Source organism: Marmota marmota, unplaced genomic scaffold, assembly GCF_001458135.2.
Source record: "Marmota marmota marmota unplaced genomic scaffold, marMar, whole genome shotgun sequence".
Classification (NCBI taxonomy): domain Eukaryota; kingdom Metazoa; phylum Chordata; class Mammalia; order Rodentia; family Sciuridae; genus Marmota; species Marmota marmota.
The window spans coordinates 27,915,958-27,936,336 of record NW_026000005.1 but is presented as its reverse complement, the minus strand read 5'-3'; the positions used below and the strand labels follow the sequence as shown (position 1 = coordinate 27,936,336).

The window sequence follows — 20,379 nt, the reverse complement described above, 5'->3', positions numbered from 1 at the left end:
ATATATATAGTTGTTGATGGACCTTTATTGTATTCATTTATTTATATGTGGTGCTGAGAATTGAACCTAGTGCTTCACACATGCGAGGCAGGGGACTCTACTACTGAGCCACAACCCCAGGTCTACAATGCTTTTTAAAACTTAGTTTTGGGTAAAAACAAAAAGATTGTAGATGGTTAAAATTAATCAAACACGTAATTCTCCAAGAACTGAAGAAAACAATACAATTTGAGCTACATGTGTCCATAACATCACATTAGATCAAGTTAACAGATGTCTACTCCTGTCTCTACCATCGATTTCTGATTTTCTAAATTATTCCTCTCTTGTGATGTAACGCATTATTGAATAAGATACAGATCAACCTAGAAGGATTCAGAAGACATAATTAATCTTCAAAAGCTTTCATGAGGTTCTCAAAAAAAACATTTGCTTTTATAACCTCCAAAATTAGAGTGCACTAGAAGTCAAATAAAAGTCATCTTCCTCATTGTGACTAAGGGGACACAGGTGGTCTGGCACCAGCCTTCTGCTCTTATCTGCTGTCCTACTATTGTCTACCAAGTTCATTAGACTCTAATGCCATTATTCTTTCTGCTTCTCAAATACGCGGTGTTTCTTCTGCTTTGAGGTTATTCCTTCTGACTGGAAACTCAAATATCCCATGGCTCACCAGTCTTCGTTACTCTTGCCTCTAAAGGTAGTCCATCCCACCAAAGTCAAGCTCCCGCATTTGTATCTGAAATGTTCATTTATTTATTTATTTATTTTACTTCACAATTCTGTCTCATGAGGCATGTTAGTTCTATGTTAGTTCATGTTAGTTCTACGAGGGCAGGAACTTGTATGCTTATTCCTGGTATCTTCCACACTCAGAAAAGTGCCTGCTATATATTAGGGATCCAATAACCACTTATTAAATAAAAACTCAGATGAATCATGGGCCATTTTATAAGAAATAATTATAGAGTATGAGCCTAATGTTCAAGTGGAAGAGAATCAAAGTGAATCCTTCCAAGTAAGAATGTTTTTTAGTAAAAGCTTTCAATATTTAATTTTTTACACATCATTTTAATGTTCAGACAATCAAATAAAATAAACCACATCCAAGAAAAGCATAGAATAGCTTACTTGAAAGAATCAGCATTCATAAATATTGATTCCTGAAGTGCAACTAAGATGGTTTTCCTCTATATTTGTATTTAAAGACACTTTAGAAAAAAGTATGGATAGCTCTTTCTTTCACCAATGTGTTTAGGAAATACTATATGAAATTCTGTTCCATTTACTCAGTGGTTAAAAAAACAAAAATCTCACTCCAATTCAGATGAGTGATGGAACATGTTCATCTAGAGAATTAGGACACAGTCTATGGCATTCTCTAATAGAATAACATTAGAATTCCTTCACTCCCTAGATAGTGATATAGTTTCAGTTTTCAGTGACTAGGAATACATTTCTCTTTAAATATTTAAGCATGGTTTCTGCTTATTTTTTTTCCTCCAAGATTCTCTTCATGCCTTTCAAATATTTGTCAACTTAAGACTCTACAATGCCTAAGCAGCATGGGTGCAGGTGTAGTGCTACTGAACACAGTAACCATGGCAATACCTAATTCTTACTTAATTTGCTGTCTCCCTGGAAGAAGCAAAAAAAAAAAAAAAAGAAAAAAGAAAAAGAAAGAAGTATGGAGTGTTGTAGGCAGAGAAACAGGAAGGCGGGCAAGAGTAGGAAGGAAAGTGGGATTCAGGCAGACACAGGAGCACAGCCTCTCTCACTCACTTCCTCTAGCTAAAAATGTCAAAGCTGGGGGAACACACGGAAAGCTATTTCTGAGAAATTATCATGGTGCTATAGATCAGAAAAAAAATTTCAACATGGCTATTTTTGTTGAGTTCTCTTGCACACAGAACCAAGTTTAAATACAGACCAAATTAACCTTCAAGCCTAGAGAAAAGCTCCTTGGCTTTCCTGTCCCCCTTCTGGGCACACATCCCTAGAGTTCAAACTGCCCTCCTAAGAGATCCAAACCACAGGAATGGCCCTGAAGCAGGAGCCTTGTGTTTCCTGGATCAGATTTAGTCTCGGTGCTTTCAGTAGTGAAGCTGGCATGGAGTTGGTTGGAATGGCCCTAAAATTCCAAGTCCCTCCCTCTTTTATATCCATGTGAAATTCACAGTTGAGTCACAAAGTTGGGCAGATATGACTGCCACCTCACTCCACCCTTAGCTCAAAGAACAGAAATACAATCAGAAATAAGAGTAGAAAGTCAGAATGAGATGGGTCTTTCATGGTCAGTCCCGAGTTTGAGCTCCAATTACTGAGTCTATTCTGCATTCACAAGTAACCACCTCAGGGAAGTCACTAAACTGCTCCCTGCCTCAGTTTACTTACGTATACACTAGAGGTTCACAGCCTTTGCTCCTGATAATCCCTTTTACTCAGCAATAATCCTCGAATTGATATGTAACTTGCAAGTTTTGATAATGACTGCCACTTAGTTATGGGGCAGAGGTACAGAAGAAAAGAATACATGCATATTTTTACTTGTCAATTTAAAAAATTAATTTTAATAAGATTACATTTAATGATACTATAAAATATTACACTATATTATTTTATTTTTCCAGATATGTAAGCACATAACCCAACTAAGCCACTAGTTAATAGGGTTACAAAGAGCTACTCTATCATATAAAATATAAATATATTAGAAATCAAAAGGAAAATATTTTATTAAAAGTCAGTTTACTCACTTTCAATAACAGTTTGTTTTTTAATGGAGAACTTTAGGTTCTTATTACAAATCCACAGGAAACTCTTTGGAAAGAAGCTGAAATAAGGCAAAGAGAATGTCCAGGATTGTACGAGTCATTCAAAGCTCCGATTTTGATACTGACCACCCTCATTTAACATGGTCCTACTCCAAGCAAAACAAACAAAAATCATGAAATCACCAATTGAGTTTGAAAGCTACAGGAACTTAAAAACAAACAAGAAACTGCTCCTTTTCATTATACCCTAAATACTCACATGAATCATGGGCCATGTTATAAGAAATGACAAAGTCCACACTTAGTGCTAATAGAATTCACCAAGAAGTTTGTGAATGAGGCAAACTTCAGTTTGAGACAAGATGAGCAAAGCTGGTTTAAATAAACTCTAGGTTGTAGTTATCTCCTTGTTTCATGAGGATTCAGCTTTTAGTGGGTACTTAATGCTTTCTTTGTAGCGAAATTCCTAAAGTTCCATCAGCGCTGGCTTCTGTTATTTAAATGAAGATCAACTCATTTTCTATGAAAAAGCAAGTGTCTGCACTTTTTAAAAGATAAAATGAGTATTTCAATTTAGAAAATTTCCATAATTAACAATGGAATCAGGACAAAATTGCTCCAAAAAGGAAAAATATAGTAATATAGTAGTCTCCCAGTATCCATAAGGTATTGGATTCAGGATACACCACGGATATCAAAATGTGCAGATGCTAAAGTCTCTCATATAAAATGGTATGATATCTGCATATAATCTATAAACATCCTACCATATGCTTTTAAGTACCTCTAGATTACTTATAACATGTAATATAGTATAATATATTATACTGTTTAGGGTATAATGACAAGAAAAAAAATCTGTACATATTCAGTACACATGAAATTCTTATAAAAAATATTTTCAATCTGCAGTTGGTTGAATCAGACCCTGGATATAAAGGGCTACTTACTTGAAATTCATCCACTTGGATTTTTTTAATGATCTTTGTGTATCATTGTTTTTCATGTAACATTGTATTGAATACCAGAGGTACCTATGTGGAACCTAATCTAATCGTATAGTTTTTAATTTTCTTTAAATCAACTGATTATATAATAGTTGATTTTAACTGTGGAAAACAACACACACACACACACATACATACACACAATTAGCTAACTCTGTCTTAGAGAATAATCACACATGCCCTCACATACAAAAATGCTCCTACTACACCACCTTTTAGCCCTTCATGAAACACAGAAGGTGGATCAAGTCGTGAGGCTAATCAGGTACTATGATTCCACCTGGCAAAGGAATTATGTTACAGATTGCAAATTTTTGTTGAAACATAAAATAAAAGTACAAAGTGGGATAGAAATGTGGTTCAGAGGTAGAGGGCTTGGCTGGCATGTGCAAGGTCATGAGTTTGATCCCTAGTACGCATGCATACACACACACACACACACACACACACACAATGTAATAAGTTGAAGAAAAGATCTTTTCTTGGCTATATACAAAATAACATATTAAACTGAAAAGAATGCATAAGTAAATTCTAAAAACCTTCTTGTTTTACAAAGTGGGCCAGAAAGTAGTGGGCCAAAAGAATGTAGTGTCTCATGTAAACATAAACAAAAAATAAGTAGCACATTATATAAAGTATTGTCTTGCTCAAAAACAAACACTCTATGAAAGATTAAATTCCAATTTTGAGAGGCATGATACCCAAATAAAATGGTAAATTTTCAAGTCTGAGCATACATTTAATTGCCTTAATGCCAATCAAAATGATGCTGCATCATTTTCTAGTCAACAAAAGCATTTTCTCCTATCAGTTCAATAGAGTAGCAGTGCCACCCATTCACAATGCAATGCAGTGTGAACACAACTGTTCCAACAGCACAACAAGGTAGCCATCTACACATCCACTAATAAATAAGTGTAAAGGATTCATACTGACATGAGTATTCTCTTAAACGAATAGAGAAATCTCTCTATATATTTAAAGGACCTAGACAGTTAAGTGCTTATATATCCTCATGGATAGTCAAGTGTGTTTTTCAATCATTTTGAGTTAGAGTCAAGACAAATAATAATGTTGTACAGACTAATATAATTAGAAATACTTTAATTCAAACTAAATAAATTTGGTTCAACATTTACTGATTGATACTAGAGTAGCCAGTGCTTGACTTACTAGGTTTATATCAGTGGAATCAGCTAATTAGCATAAAAAGAAGACAATGGTCTGCATGACACATAATGACTTTGCTAGTTCATTTAGCTTTTAAATTAAAAAAAAATAGTTGGACTATTTTATTTGGTGTCAGGTGAAACAAAAAATGAAATGTCAATTGGTCAATCAAATTTTTCAGTTTGAAAACATTAGTTGTACAGATCTACCATTTTTTTGCCGGCATATTTTTTCTAAAGTGTTTTAAGAAAGCTGATGAGGGCACAGTTGCAATGAGCAGCTATCTATAAAGTATGGACACTGGATAAACTTGGGTACAGATTAATGGGGGAAGAACAAAGTAGTAACATTTCTTCCTAATTTGGAAAGATCTTTTTGAGGTGTAGCATATGATCCAAGGTTGGCACACAAGGAAGATTGTTTAATTCTAGGAGATATAAAAATAAGTGAAAAGATGATACCATGGTAGGGATGAAACCTGGAGAAGGAAAAGAAGTTAGCATAAGACTGAATGTTAAATGAGAAATACCGATACAATGAAAAATCAACTTCAACCAACACAGCAGGCTGTATTTTCATTTTCCCTTAATCGGTGATCCCACCCCGCAATACAAATCAAAAGAAATCAGCAAAAGAAGAAAAGGAGAAAGAATGGAAAGGAAAAAATGGAGAAAAAAAGAGGGAAGACAGAAAAGAGGAAAAGAATGAAGAGAAGTAACCAAGTGGTGTGTGCTCTTAAAAATAAATTATTTGCTCTAAAAGGATTGTTAACATAACAAAATGTAAAAACATATATCTTTGAATTTGCTCCCTCGGGTGTATGTTTTAATGGAAAACAAAGAGTTTAAACCTTTCCTCTATGTCCACAGTATAAGCACAATCAGCAACAATCCACTGAAGGAGGATTTTGAATTCTTTATTTTGTCTAAATTTCCACAAAATTCCACTAAAATGTATAGGTAAAAGATATCACAGTTAAAGTAGTACCACTTGAAGGATAGCTTAGCTTTCCAACAGGAAGGCTCAAAAAGTTCAAAATTAGATTCAAAGTGTTTTTCATAAAAAGTCAACTATGTTCACATTGTTTTAAAATTTTTAATTCACTACAGAATGGCTTCCAATAAGCATCCTGTATCATGTTTACAAGGAAGCACCCAGGGTCTTTGTTCAAAGCAATGATGAGGGAAGGAATGGGACAAAATGTTACACTGAGGTAAAAAGCAAAACAGATTTCTCCCCTCTCCACCAACACAGACACAAGCTCATCTTCATCCTGTAGGGACAAACATGAACCAGGGGAGACTTTGCTCTCCTTACTCATCTTTCCCTACCCCACCCACCCACCCACCCAAACTTGCTCTTAATTTGTAGCTTTTCAACTGATTTTGGTGGCTGAAGTCAATTCCTGGGATCTAATCAATTCATTTCGATGAAAAAAAAATCATTTANTTTTTTTCTCAAAGAATTGTTAGTCCCAGGAATTGACTTCAGCCACCAAAATCAGTTGAAAAGCTACAAATTAAGATGAAGTGCATAAAGGGCCCAAATCTGCAGGCAAGTTTGGGCCCTTTATGCACTTCATCTTAATTTGTAGCTTTTCAACTGATTTTGGTGGCTGAAGTCAATTCCTGGGACTAACAATTCTTTGAGAAAAAAAAAATCATTTCTCATAATGAATGAATAAATGGGAATGAATGCTCCCCTAAGTAAAAGATAAAGGGCAAATTTGTACCAAGAAAGTTTGAGCACTGAAACCAGAACACCTAGAAAAACTAAGTCTAACGTTCAAATGACAAATGAAACAGAATGGTGAAGAGGAGGGAAAAAAATTTAGTGAAATGATAAAAATACTTCTGTTACATGAAAAAGTCTAGATGTAGTAGATCATGGCAAAGACAATAGTAAAGATGTAGAACTGAAAAAACAAAAAGAGCTAACACATCTGAGATAATCACATATGACTGCAAGAGTTTATTAGCATCTTTAACATCTATATAAAGGCAAGAGCTCAAAACTGTTATCTTTAGGTTTATGCATTTACTAATTAGTGATTTACCTAAATTGACTACTTTTAGCATTTGGGAGAGTTGTATTGATCTGGGTAGTATCATCTTCTACTGTAACTGTTATTTTAGATTCTTTATTGTAATCTGTCAAGAGGATATTAAGCACTGGAAAGAATTCAACAGTCAGAGTTACGAACTTGAATTCTAAAATCCCCAAGTTGGTCATCTCACATGGACATTGACACATCTTTCAGAGACAAACTTACCTTCATGTACACACCCAAGAGAATGTAATAACTACTTAACTTTATATGCCAACAGTACAAGTGTGTTTGTCAAAAGCACAACAGTCCAGTCTGTTATCTAATAGCTAGTAAAATTCAACATAAAACAAGCAATATACCAATAAGCATTTTTCTTCTTTCTGATATTCTGAAAATTTGCAAATTGGTTTAAACCAAAAGGGGTAAAGGAATGAAATTATTCCTTCAGGCTTAGAGGATTCTGTGCCAAGTTTCATTTCTGGCTGCATATTTCTGACCAAGTTCAAGATCCCTGAAGAGAAACACATAAAAGAGAAAATATCCCTCTAACCTCAGCAGAGCTACATCAGTGCAGGCAGCTGTGGGAAGAGAAAAGCTTCTGCCCCAGATGGGTGTGCTTCTGGGGTTTGGTTTCCACTGAGAGGATGCCTGCTCCCTCAGTGAGGCTGCAGGACCTACTCTGATGAGGTAATGGCTCTGCCAGTTTCACTGGGTCATGCTCTCTCAGCACATTCTTTCTCCCTCTCCTCCCTGAGAAGGTGCTGTAAACAAGTCATCCTGAGAAAGAGTTGTCACAGAGAGTGAACAAATCCTGGCTCTGCTTCTGGTAGTCTAGACATAACTAGAAGCCTAAAGCAGCACAGGCACAGCCAGGAAGAAACGGGTTTGATAACAAGGGGTGGGTGGTTCAGACAACAGAGAAACAAAGAAAATAATGAATGCCTTTGAAATATTATTTTTTAAATGGAAGCACAATTTTTACATTGCTTATATGTTCGGGTGTATGTTAAGCAATTTCCCACTGATGCAAGTAAATAACAACAACAATAAAAAAAAAACTTTGGAAATTAAATGACATAAAAACTGTGAAATATAAAAAAAAATTAAATGACAGATAAGCAGCATATACCACAGATCATAGAACCACAAGAGCTCTGATAATATCCAAATCAGACAAGCAGATGTAAACCTGTGAAAATCAGATAAAATCACTAGAAAATTAATTGTCAACTCACACACACACATACACACAAATAACAGTACTGAAAGAAAAAGAATGCTTTTTACCTTTTCTTGAAGGGGAGATGCTTTGTGTGCATGGAGGAAAGTGATTGAAACACCCATGATTTACAAATTCAAAAGGATTTCTACCAAAACCCACTTTGCTCAGCTAAAGGAGTGTTTTTGTTACATTCAGGTGGAAGGCTATAATCTTCCTCATGGGCATAAAATCAAAAGCATTCTAAAGAGTTTCTATTTATTCAATCTATTTTGACTGCCAAAAAAATCATAATTGCTCACATTAAAATGACAGGGTGACAGAGCTATGCTTTTAAACTGGGCTGTACCTGCAGCTCATCATAGGGACATTTTGCATAATGTGGCTCACATAAAAGGCTTTGTTCTCCATCGCCTCACTGTGGATGCAAGCCTCAATTTCAATTTGCAGTCCTTCCTCTAACACACCATCATTGAAAAGAAATATTTTTTTAACATTTAAGTTAGTTCTTTGCTAACATTACTTCACATCCCAAATTATATTATCACCCAACAATATTTTTTGTTTTGCACTACAAATTTCATTCATAAAATATCCCAAACCCTTTAAGATAAACTTAAAACAATAAGTATTTACTCCCTTTTGTAACATGTTTATAGTGTGTTATATATGTGTGCTTACATATGTGTATGTACGCTTAAACAAAAAGGTTTCACACTGACTGAGTTTTAAAGGGTCTGTGTTCTGGAAGCATATTATGCTAAGGTCTTACAACAGATGGCATACAGCAATTGTCACCAAGGAGCTTGTTGCTAACCAAAGCTTTTTATTTTCTGATAAAATCTTGAAGTCCTGGTGCTAGGACAGCAATTTCCAGGGTTCAAGCATGGTGTTTTCTGACTCCAGTCTCTTTACTACTCCCTCCCCCTCCCCACACACCCAAACACACACCTCCCCTCTCCCTGGGCCCCTCAAACACTCTTTCTTGAAATTTCCATCCTAAACAAAAGACAGGTTGGGGGAGGAAGGGAGTCAGCACAGTAGCCCCCACCCTACCCAAAGAAAGCCTTTAGAAATGAAGAAAAGAATAAATGGACAGTATATACAGTTTTCCACCCCCATCATTTAAAAAGAAGAGGAAAAAGGGGCTGTGGAAGCTCCATCTCAACGGGACTCATTTCTTCATGCCCCGCCCTCCAACGCGACCAGACATCGATTTTCATCTTCCTAAAATTATAAACATGTATCAGTCCTCCTTTCCCAGCTGTCTCTGGAGGAATTACAGGGATAAATGGTTTGAAATTGACAAGGCCTCCCTCCCTCCCTGTCAGTGTGCAGTTCTCTGCGCCTGGATGGGCAAAAAAAAAAAAAAAAATCCTCTGCTTCCAATTCCTTTTCCCCATTATCTTTGTCTAGTTCACGGTCCTTCTTTCTACAGCTCAGGTAATATTAGCTCTCAAAACATGAATCCTACCTGGCGCAAGTTTCCAGTCGTTTCAAAGTGGTACCTAACAAGGTCATTCGCTCTTTTACAAATCTAGAGCCCAGGTGCCAGCGCTCGCTCCGCTGCTGGGTACTGACACCTGGAGAGGTCGGGCCCCAAGCTTCCGCCAGGGGGGAGACTGGACAGGTCCGCCACCCTCCCACTGCCTCCAAGTCACAGCGGACCAGACAACCTCGCTCCGCTGGGTCCTGGCAGAGGTTCCCTCCTCGCCAAGAACGAGGCTGAAGGACAGGCGCTCTAATGGGACCAGAGGTGGGGACGGATCCCTTACCTGGGCGCAATAACAGAACGGACCCACGGTCGCGGCTGCCACTGCTCACGGACTTGGAGGGCTCTGGCCCTCTGGAGAAGTTGAGGGGGGGACGGGGCAGGGGAAGAAGGGAGAAAGGAGGAGAAGGAAAAGAAAGAAGCGGAAGGGAAGAAAAGGCAGAGAGGATGCTGCTGCTGCTGCTGCCGCTGCCGCCGAGAGCCCGCGCAGCCCGAGCGCCCGCCCAGTCTGAGCGCGGCGCCCCAGCAGCGGGCTCCCAGCGCGGCCGCCCCGCCCCGGCCCTTCCTCCCCGCCCCGCGCAGGTCCCGCCCGGTTCCGCGAGCCCGTGGGCGGCCGCCGCTGGGCTGGCGCTGCCACCGCCGCAGTGTCGGGGAGGGGGAGCGCGGTGGCCCCGCCTCCTGCCGCAGCCAGCCGGCTGCCCAGCGGGGACAACCGCGAGGCTGGGAGCTTCGGAGAGCCCCGCCCAGCCAAGGCCAAAGAAGGCCTTGGGGGTGCAGGGACAGGGCGTCCTCCCCGCAGGACCTTTCTCTAGACAACTGTGACCCTCCACCAAGCAAAGTGAGACCAACGCTCTAAGCATAGGGGACAGCAGACCTTCCCTGGGAAATCGGGACACTAGCTTTAGGTTCTCAGGGAGGAGCCCGCCTTTGACGACCCTCTTTTCCTTCCAAATATCCCTGTGAGGCAGGGGCTCCAGAGACCCCCTCAATGGAGAAAGCTCAGTGACCTGGTCTAATAATATAACGACAGGTGCATCAAGAAATGACAAAGGAAAATTGGGGGTGTGCGAGAACGTAGGCCAACTCTTGTCTGTACTAAAGAAGCAATGACTGAGGGTGTAGAGAATTCTAGACTCAGCTCTGCCATAATCAAATGCATTTGTTCAATTATCAATTCAACTGATGCTTAATAGAAACCTGCTAATGTGACAGACGCTGTTGTGGGCACTGTGGAAACATCAGTGAAAAAACAGACACTCACCCCCACACCCCATCAATGAAAAGATCCTTGCCTCCATGAACACCCTGTTGTAGATATCCAGATATACCACCAGAGACAGTCCCCTTACCCTCTCAGTGTATTAATGTCAGCTGGGGACCAAAAATGTCAGTACTACCCTTCCCGCATCTATAAAAAGAAAACAAATAAGAAGGGTCTTTGATGAATGATTCAAATACAAGGAATTAGTAAACACAAAATTCTGACCTTGAAATGTCATCATTAAAAAAAAATAACACTTCTTACATGCTTTTGAAAGCAAAATGATCAACTGAAAAAAGAAAAAAAAAAACATGATTCTTTTACCATGAAATCTTTCTAACCAGAGATGTTAAGTAAGAGAAGATGCAACTTAGAATGACCTCAGATGTCTATACCAAGTACTCAGAAGGTACTTTTAAGGTCAGTCAAGATAGCAAGGTGTGACTTAAACAGTTTCAACAGTACTGATGAAACAGTAGTTATAATTTGGATTTGTCACATTTAATTACAGAATCAGAGAATATGAAATATTAGAGTTAATATTGTAGGCATTTCGTCCAATTCCTTTAATTTTCCCCAAGAGACCCAATGATGTGAGACTGCAAAGATTAGAACCCATCACAAAGAGGATACAGAAATCTGGCCTCCAAAGTCACACCTCACATTCTGCACTGCTCCCCCACTCAGCTGCATCTCACAGTCCAGTGAGGCTTGCAGCCAGGTTGGAAGTGTAAGGGCACACCCAGTAGCTGGGAGGTTGGAGGAGTCAGGGCTCCTCCCCAGGAGATGGCCTGATTGAAAAGGATGTTTTAGAAACAAGGAAACAATATACAGTAGGTGGGCAGGAGGAAGAAGTAGGAGTCTTGCCAGTGTTAGGGGACACTCATGACCTGCCCACATACGCAGGTGATGTTAAGAGAATCACTTGGGTCCTGTTTAGTCTGATTATTGGGTATTTTGCATTTCCTCTGGGCTATTTGATACGGGGACCACATTCCAAAAGGAAAGTGCTCCTGTTACCTTCCTTCTTTCAGAATTCCCCTGGGTCTGCATTGACCCTGAGCTTAATGTAAACAGAAGTAATTTCAGGCATTGAAAACAAACCTGCCCATCCACTCTTGGTCTGTAAACCAATTGTTTCTTCCACCTTGGAGGTTCACTGAGTCAACCAAACATAGAGCCTTTCTCTTTGGGCAGTCTCATCCTTACATGGGGATTGCCCCCTCTTTGCCACCTTAGTCAGAGTTCTGTCAGAAAAGCAAAACCCATGTGCAGTCATTTGAGAGAGGGAATGTAACATGGGGGACGAATTACACCGGATTAGAACAACCAAACTGTCAAATGAGGAAGGATGGGGTGACACAATTATAGTTACTAGATGGAACTGCTGCCATGCTCAGGGCTACAGAGTCCTAGAGGAGCTTTCATTAGAGGTCGGGATCCTGAGCTGCAAGGGGGCTGATATCACAGTGAGCATGCCCAGTAGAAGATGGGACAAGCAGGAGGACACAGCTACTGCTAGGGATTCCTCCAGAAGCAGAGAGGGGGAAATACCTCTTTTTCTCTTTTTCTCCCACTTTTCAACATCCTGCCACTGGTTGAACCTGGAAGGTACTCCATTGGCAAAGCAGCCTGGGAAATGTAGTTGGCAGGAATCAGTGCCCTGGAATGTTGAGTGACCTTAGAAAGGCACTGCATATGCTTGGGCTTCCAGTTTATTGAGGGAGTTTTCCTTTTGTGACTGAAGAAAATACACTTTTTCTTTGCAAAGCTTCTTCTCCTTAGAGAAAGCCTTTCTTCATATTAGATTCCCAGTGTAGCCATAGAATGCAAACATCTTGTCTCTTCTTGGCTAAGTCTAGAGTAAGACATGTTCTACAAGCACAGTGAATGTCCTTTGGTGGTTATATGTCTCCAATACTTCCAAGTGAATTTTCCCATGAAATGTGTCATATGGACAATAACAAATGAGATGCATATAGGCATACAGTTGTCAGTGACTATCTTTCCTTCCATATGGAGACATGGCTGTGACGTGGAGAGAGAAAAGTCTTTGAAAAATCCAGAAAGCAAGCCAGGAAGACCCTGACAACACTGATATTCACAATTACCTCTTTTGTCTCCAGGTTAAATTCTTAATTTGTATTTCCTGACCCAGACGGTTCTGCACATGAACAGCCATATTCTATCCTCAGGGACAGGCCTGATAGTATATCAGCCAAAAACCTATCGGGATTAAAGCATTTCTGCTGGTTAGGGAAAGGTCTATTGGTGGATAAGAAATATCAATCTTCTCCCAAAGTGTCAGATGATAGGTGAGGCTCAGATAGAGGAGGTTATGCTGCATAGTGTTAGAAGCCCCAGACTATAATCTAGAAGCCAGGTCTTAGACCCTAAATCTGTTATTGTCTGTTTTGGTAACATTGGGTACCATCTCTTTACTATTATCAGTGAATGAGGAGATTCAGCGACATGCATCTGCAGTCAATTTCAGTTGCATGCATAATTTTTTTTTTTAGAGAGAGAGAGAGAGAATTTTAATATTTATTTTTTAGTTTTCGGCAGACACAACATCTTTGTTTGTATGTGGTGCTGAGGATCAAACCCGGGCCGCATGCATGCTAGGCGAGCACGCTACCGCTTGAGCCACATCCCCAGCCCACATGCATAAATTTTTTTATGAGAATTTCCGGCTCCACTTATTATGCTGGTGAACTTTAATTAAGTGGCCCTTGCAAGGTTCAGACACATATGCAAGTAATGCTAACATAATGTGCAATTGTGATAGAAGAGATGTGGTTGGGAGAAGTAGGCACTACACTAAAGAGTAAATGTTCAATTATGAAGACTTCATAAAGACTTCTTATACTTTCTCATTGAGAAAAAAAGGTTTTATTTTTTGTGTGTTTTGTTCTTAATTTTATAACCCTTTTTTGTATGAATAATCTAAGATAAATCAATCAAAATCCCAATTATCACTCAAAAGCTTTGACAGTTAAAATACTTTAAAAAATAAACAAAAAGATAAATTTGGGGTATCGTCTCCCAAGTTTCCAGTTGCAAGCCTATTTGATTGAACAGATTGTACAACTACTGCTAACTTCATATGGACAATAATTTACCATTCTGTTTTTAGAAAATTTTAATTGAGGTATAATTCACATTCAATTAAAATCACAGATCAGAAATGTTCAATTACACTCCCAACTTCAGACATAGAGGCTACCATATTTTTAATTTATGTTTCTGTATAATTTCTATGATCCATTCAAATTAATGGATATCATGTGATGTATAGGGAGTATATTTTTTTCTGTTTGGCTATCCATAATTATTTTCTTGCAAAACCATTATTTTGTTATTAAATTATCATACAATATTTGTCAAAAGTCAATTCACCAAATATGTTTGGGTCTATTTCTAGATTCTGTTGTGCCATTATCCTTATGACATACCAAATTATTTTGATTATTTTATAGCAAATCTTGAAATCAGGCACTGCATGTCCTACAAATTTTTTTCTTCATTTTTCAAAATTATTTTGGCTCTTTTTGACTTTTAATTTCCATATAAATTTTGGTGTCACTTGTCAATTTGTATAAAAATGCTGTTTTAAAATCTGGACTTGTGAGACTAGGGAGCAGGAGGGCAGGCCTAGCCCAGATCTGCCCATACCAGCCTGAGCAGGACCCAGGCTCATAGTAGGCCCCAGTCCATCCTGCCACTGGCAGACACTCACTGGGGCCCAGCCTCTGGCACAGGACTGCCCCTTTTTCAACCGCAGACTACCACTGGAGGTCAGGAACTGAACGGACCAGATCTGCCCTCACCAACTTGCTCGGGACCCAGGTCCAGGATGCACACTGCAAGAAAAGAAGACACATAGACAACATGAAAAAAACAAAGGAGGAAATGTGCCCCAAACAAACCAGGATACTACAATAACAGAACCCATGGACACCAAATTGTTGAAATATCAGAGAAGGAGTTCAGAAGGTTCATAACTAAAATGATCTGTGAATTAAAGAATGACCTAAATGAGCAAATACAGGCAAAAATTGATCACTCCAACAATTTTTTGGAGTGAATGGAACCACCATTTGACCCAAGTATCCCACTTCGTGGTTTATAGTCAAAGGACTTTTAAAACAGCATACTACAGGGACACAGCCATATCAATGTTTATAGCAGCACAATTCACAATAGCTAAATTATGGAACCAAACTAGATGCCCTTCAGTAGATGAATGGATGGGGAAACTTTGGCATATATACACAATGGAACATTACTCAGCAATAAAAGAGAATAAAATCATGGCATTTGCAGGTAAATGGTCGGAGTTGGAGGGGATAATGCTAAGTTAGCCAATCCCCCAAAACTAAATGCCAAATGTTTTCTCTGATATAAGGAGGCTGATTCATAATATGAAAAAGAGAGGGAGAAATAGATGAACTCTAGATAGGGCAGAGGAGTGGGAGGAGAAGGGAAGGGCCATGGGGTTAGAAATGATGGTGGAATGTGATGGCCAAAGTACACATATGAAAACAGGAATTGTGTGAATATACTTTGTATACAACCAGAGATATGAAATATTGTGCTCTATATGTGTAATATGAATAGTAATGCATTCCACTGTCATATATAAACTTTAAAAAAATTTTTAAAAATGAGGGTTTGCAATAAAAATAAATAAATAAATTTTGGACTTGTGTCGAATCTATAGATCCTTCTTGGCAGAAATACTCTCTTAACAAGATTGAGTCTTCAAATCCATGAAGATGATATAGGTTTCTATTTTAATTATGTCTTCTTGAGGTTTCTTTTAGAAACTATTTTACTAATAAACTTTATTTCTTAGAGCAGTCTTATGTTTATGGAAAAGTTGTACAGAAAATACCAAAAGTTTCCATATTCCCTTTCCTTCTGCACAGTTTGCCTTATCATCTTTCATGGGTGGGGTATATTTCTTTTTGTCACCAATTAATATTTTATTGTTCAAATTTGTTTATCCATTTAGCTATTAAAAGGCATATTTCTGCTTCTAAATATGACAATTATAAATTAAACTACTGTAGGGGCTAGGGCTGGAGCTCAGCAGTAGAGCATTTGCCTGGCATGTGTGAGGCACTGGGTTCGATTCTCAGCACCATGTACAAATAAATAAAATAAAGATCTATCAACAAGTAAAAAAAATCTTAAATCAGTATATTAAACTACTGTAAATATTCATGTTCAGTTTTTCTGATGATATAAGTTTTCAACTCACTTGGGTAAATACCTAGGAACATGACTGCTGAATTGTCTATACACAGGTGTCCATACACAGTTCTTAGATTTGTAAGAATCCCCAAACTGGGCTGGGGTTGTAGCTCAGTGGTAGAGTGCTTGCCTCGCACTGTTGAGGCACTGGGTTCTATCCTTGGCACCACATAAAAAAATAAAGATTCAATTCTTAAAAACAAAACAAAACAAACAAACAAAAAAACCAGAATCTCTAAATTGTCTTCCAAAGTGGCTCCATATTTCCACAAGCAATTAATTAAAACGCCTTTTGTTTACATCCTTAATAATATTTGATGTTATCAGTGGTTCAAATGTCTGCCTTTCTAGAAGGTATATAATAGCACTTCATTGTTGTTTTAATTTGCAATTTTTTAATAATTTTAACCATCATTTTGTATGCTTATTTGCCACCTGTGTATCATTACTGTTGAAACATCTGCTTATATTTTTTACTCTTCTTTTATTTAGGTTGTTTTATTTAGGCTTTCTTATTGTTAAGGGTTTTTCATATATTTTTAATACAAATCTTTATCAGATATGTATTTTGCAAACATTTTCTCCAGATCTGTGGCTTGTCTTTTCATTCTCTTAATAGTGTCTTTTGAAAAAAAAAAAAAAACACAAAACTTTTAAGTTATAGTAAATTTCAATTTATCCATTTTTCTTTCATGAAATGTACTTTTGGTGTTGTATTTAAAAATTAATCATCAAACTCAAAGTTGCTAGGATTTTGTCCCATGTTATCTTATAAAGTTTAATAGTTTAATGTTTTACCTTTAGGTCTATAATTCATTCTGAGACATGAAGTCAATACCTGGATTTCTTTTTTCCTTCTTCCTTCTTTTATTTCTTTTCCCTTTTCTTTGTTTTTTTCTTTGCATTTAAATGTCCAGGTGTTTGAGTACCACTTGGTGAAAAATACCTTGTTTTTTTCCATTATACTATATTGTTTATTTCTTACCAAATATCAATTAAATATATTTGTGTGAATCTATTTTTAGCCTTTCTGTTTTCTGTTTCTGCTCTTTCACCACCAACATAGTGTCTTGATTACTGTAGTTTCATTTAAGTATTGAAGTTCATTGTCACTCCTCCAAGTTTGTTCCTCTATTTTGATAATGTGTTGGACTTTCTGGTTTTCTTTCTTATTCACATCATTTTAGGATAAGTATGTTTATATCCATAGAGTAATTGACTGGAATTTGCATTGAATCTTTTGGCCCAGTTGAAGATAACTGATATTTTGGCAATATTGAATTTTTACATAATTCATTTTAGATTCCTTTCACAAATTATAGTTTTCCTTATACAGATCATGTACATAATTTGTTAAATTTATATGTAAACATTTTTTTGGTACTAACTGGCATCATTTTAAATTTGAAATTCCAATTGCTCATTGCTGGAGTACAGGAAAGCAATTGAATTTGGTATAGTAAGTTTTTATCCTGCAACTTTGTTATAATCTCTTATTAGTTTCAGGGATTTTGTTGTTGTTGCTTATTTGTTTATAATTTATTTGGAATTTTCTACAGACAATCATGTCATCTGCAAACAAAGATAATTTTATTTCTATCTAATCAATCTGTAACTTTTTGTTCCCTCTTCTTGTTTTACTGTATTAGTTAGGAATTCCAGTAAGATGTTGGATAGTAGAGATGAGAAGGGATATCCTTGCCTCATTTCCAATCTTAGAGGAAAAGCATCTAGTTTTTCATCATTAAATGAGATGAAAACTGTAAATTACTTATAGATGTTTTTTATAAGTTGAAATGTTTCCTTTTATTCCTAGTTTGCTGAGTGTTTTCTCATGAGTGGGAGTTTGATTGCTACCAAACACTTATTCTGCATTTATTAATATGATTATATGGATTTTGCTTCTTGACCTCTAGGTTCTACTTTTGCTGAAACCCACAAATTTTCATATGTTATATTTTCATTTTATTTGGATCATAAATTGTGCTTGGCAATTCATAATGACCTCCATAATTGTGTTTGGAAATTCTCATAATACATCTCTTCATATATAGACACAAATATCCTGTCAGTTCTGATTCTCTGGAGAACTCTAGCTAATACACTAACTAATAATCAATTTCTAATTTAATTCCATTGTGATAAAACACATCTTGTATGATTTTAATTCTGTTAAAATTGTATTCAAATTTGTTTTATGGATAAGCATAGTGTCTATTTTGGTTAATATTCTACGTGGCCCAAAAATATATATATCAAAACTTGTCTCAAAATGGATCAGAGATCTAAATACAACAGATAAAATTATAAAAACTATAAAGAAATATAAGAAGAAATTGTGACTTCAGATTAGATATTCTTAGGTACCTTTACCAAAAGCACTATCTAAAAATTAAAAAAATGATAAATTGATATTTGTAAATTAAAAGTCTTTGCTCTTTAAAAGATTCCATTAAGAAAGAGAAAAAATGACAAATAAAACACTGGGAGGAAATATTTATAAATCATATATCCAATAAGGAACATGTATCCAGAAACTAAAACTCAGCAATGAGATAAACAGCCCAACCTACCCAACCTAGTCCCTCAAAAGTAAAAAAAAATTAACACTTTAACACAAAAGATATAATGGTGAACAGAAGAAGAAGGAGGAGGAGGAGGAGGAGTAGTAGGAGGAGGAGGATAGGAAGAAGAAGAAGAAGAAGAAGAAGAAGAAGAAGAAGAAGAAGAAGAAGAAGAAGAAGAAGAAGAAGAACAACAACAACAACAACAACAACAACAACAACAACAAAAACCCTAAGAACATTTTTAAAAATCCTAAATATCATTAACATTTAGAAAAATGCAAATTGAAATCACAATGAGATTCCACCATACAGACATTAGAAAGGATACAATTAAAAAGACAATACCAAGTGCTGGTGTGGATGTGAAAGACTAGAACTCTTGTACGTTAATAAGAGTGCAAATTTGTATTCCCACTTTGGAAAACAGTTTGTTAGCTTCTTAAATGTTTAAACATGTACTTAGCATATCACCTAAGTATTCTGCTCCCAGTCATTTGCCCAAGAAAAATAAAAACATATGTTCAGACAAAGATGTTTATCTTCATATTCATAGCAGCATAATTTATAATAGTTGAATATTGGAAGTCATCCAAATGCCTATCAACTAGTGTGAATCCAAATTGTGATCTATTTCTACACTAGAATACAATGCAATTCAAAGGGACAGAACACTGCTCATGCAACAACCAAGATAAACTTAGAGGTATTTTGCTCAGTTAATGGATCCTGATGCAAAATACTACTTACTGCATGACTTTATTCATATGATATCTTAGAGAAGATTAAATAATTGCAACAGCAAGTGGGTTTCTGGTTGCCTGAAGCTGAGTGGGAGCAACAGTTGATTACAACTAGCATGAGAGAACATATTGTGGTGTTCCCAGTGTTCTAAAACTGGATTCGAGTTTTGGGTGCAGAGCTATATAAGTCTACTAAAACTCATTAAACTGTACACTTCCAATGTGTAAATTTTTGGTATACAAATTATATCCCTAAAATCCGTTAAGAATATGCATTCTGTTGTTGTCAAGTGAAGTGTTTTTATGACTATTATGGCAATTTGCTTAATATTATCACATCAATATCCTTACAATTTTTGTTTTTATTTAAATTATGGGTGGAGCAATAATATTAAAATATTCAACTATAATTATAGATTTGTCCATTCTCCTTTCATCTTTGTTAAATATCCCAGCTTATATTTTTGAACCCCTAAAATAACACACACACATATACAATTTTCATGTCTTGGTGAATGGTTCCCTGTGTCATATCTAAGGTCCCTCCCTTTTCTGGTAATATTGCTTTTCTGAAATCTACTTTAAGTAATAGTTATATAATCACTCTGGACTTCTCTTGGTTAAGATTTACATAGTTTATGTATTCCATGCTATACTTTAAAAATTGATATGTAAATCAGACATCACAGAAGTCACCCTTCTAAAAAGAGTTAGTCTATTCACAAAATTGTATAATTGTCATCACTAATTTAAGAGCATTTTCTTTACCACAGAAACTAACATTATCATCTAGGCTTTGTTCCCTTCTCCCACCAACTTCTGAGAAATAATCTTTTT

The 20,379-nt window shown here is 36.9% G+C and overlaps 1 protein-coding gene across 3 annotated transcripts in view; it reads right to left on the bottom strand.

Annotated features, from left to right (window-relative positions):
* Map2 (microtubule associated protein 2) overlaps positions 1-10,263 on the bottom strand; it is a 288,875-nt gene extending 278,612 nt beyond the window's left edge. For all 3 annotated transcript variants that reach the window (XM_048808433.1, XM_048808437.1, XM_048808436.1), the window contains exon 1: positions 9,999-10,263. The gene's annotated coding sequence lies outside the window, so the exon portion shown is untranslated. The remainder of the gene's footprint in view (positions 1-9,998) is intronic.
* Between the last annotated feature and the right edge of the window lie 10,116 nt (positions 10,264-20,379).